We start from the raw sequence: 1,785 nt of genomic DNA, 5'->3' as shown, positions 1-1,785 counted from the left end.
GACAACTCAAAATACACATAATATACTTCTCATGATCAATTTGGTATTGTCTGTACTTGCTGTGATTAAAAGGACAGTTTTTACAGAATTGTACTGCCCTTTTTAACCCTGCCTGTGGCTTCTTATAGACCTTTTGGGAAATACACTTACTTTATCTGGCTACAAAAACTGCTCACTAACACCACTAAAGCTAACTAATGAACACATTATATCTTGTTTGTTTAAGCTACACAAAAAAAGTGGTGTAAAATGTAAATTGTCTTGTCATTACTGTGAGGTTGCCAGGCAACCAGTAGAGCTTTCCAAACTTCATATTTAATGGACACATATGAGAGTGGTATTGGTCTTCTCATCCAGCTCTTGTCAAGAAAAGCTAAGTGCAGAATTTTATATAAACAATTTTGCACCTGTAATCGGATAATCAGAGTATGAAGATGTTAACTGATCTGTGTGTAATCTGACTACTCAAGTGTGTTACTGTGTGTGTGTGTGTGTGTGTGTGTGTGTGACTGGGTGCAGGATCAATAAAGCAGACAGGAGGACGGGTAGAATGCATTCTCTCTGGTTTATTCAGGTTCTTTAGGAAGAGTTCTGTTTGAAATTACAAAATGCACTGGTAGAAACAGCAGAGATAGAGAAAGAAACAGAGGAAGGGAAAGAGATGGTCAGAGAAAGAGAGAAAGAGAGAGGGAGAGAGAAAGAAGGGATTTCATAGCCGGAATAAACGGGAATAACATCACCAGATTCAGGTTCAGGCAGCTCTTTACTCTCAAAGGGATTGTTTTTCATCAAGGAAAAGTTTTGTATTCCTTCTCCCTCTTTTTAAAATCATTTTTTCTTTTTTTTGTAATGTTAGTTAAAGTGTTATCTATCCTTGTTCCCCCACGGTTTTCCCCCGTGAAATAACTGGCAAATATAACAAACAAACATTCTTTGATTTCATCACCAAAGTCATTTCCATTTTTTATCAGGATGATTTTTTTTTTTTCATTTTTATTTGTATTTTTTTGGTCAGGTTTTCTTGAATTTTTTGTTTTTAAAAATAGAAGAAAAAAGAAACACATTGCTCTTAAAAACATCTATCTATATATATTTTTACATATATATACTTTTTTCTTTATATTTATTTTTTTTTAATTCCTGAAGTTGACTTGTTACCCCACATAGTGGCATGCACATTGCACATGCAAATCTGTAATTAAATACTTCTCTTTTATCTTAAATTGCCATGTATGTTTATTTTTTCTCTTTTTTCCCCAACTTGCTGAGTGAATCCTGTATGGTTTTCTACTGTGGCACTGGTTCGGTTTCTACTGGGTCGAGTGTCCGATGGTTTGCGGGGTGATGATATGGATGGTTGGTAGTTGCTTCAGAGTTTTCCCAATGCATCTCTGCACTGACAACACTTTCTCTCCTCTGGTATTTGGATCCTTTGAAATGATATTTAACCCTTAGTAGCTACTTTTTACTATTAGATTTTGGCCATCTTAGCATTCATTTTTTTGGGGGGGAGGGTTGCATTTTATGTTCCCAACAAGCATGTGTACTTAGAAGCTTTTACTATTAAGCTTGGTTTGTTTGACCAGGTTTGACTATTTCACCATGTGTCATGTATATATAGGCCTAGCTGTAATAAAGTACCAAGGAATAGGGCTATGTATAAGGATATATAAAGGAATATAAAGTTTATATTGTGATATTACTAATTGTAAAGTGACATGAAGTAAAATATGGTTTCAAGTGAAAACTGGTATGAATGCCACAGGAAAAGAGAGAAATGTCCCT

Source organism: Morone saxatilis, unplaced genomic scaffold (genome assembly GCF_004916995.1).
Source record: "Morone saxatilis isolate NCDOM2014 unplaced genomic scaffold, NCSU_SB_2.0 Contig17, whole genome shotgun sequence".
Taxonomy (NCBI): Eukaryota; Metazoa; Chordata; class Actinopteri; family Moronidae; genus Morone; species Morone saxatilis.
Note: the sequence above shows the minus strand (reverse complement) of the source record.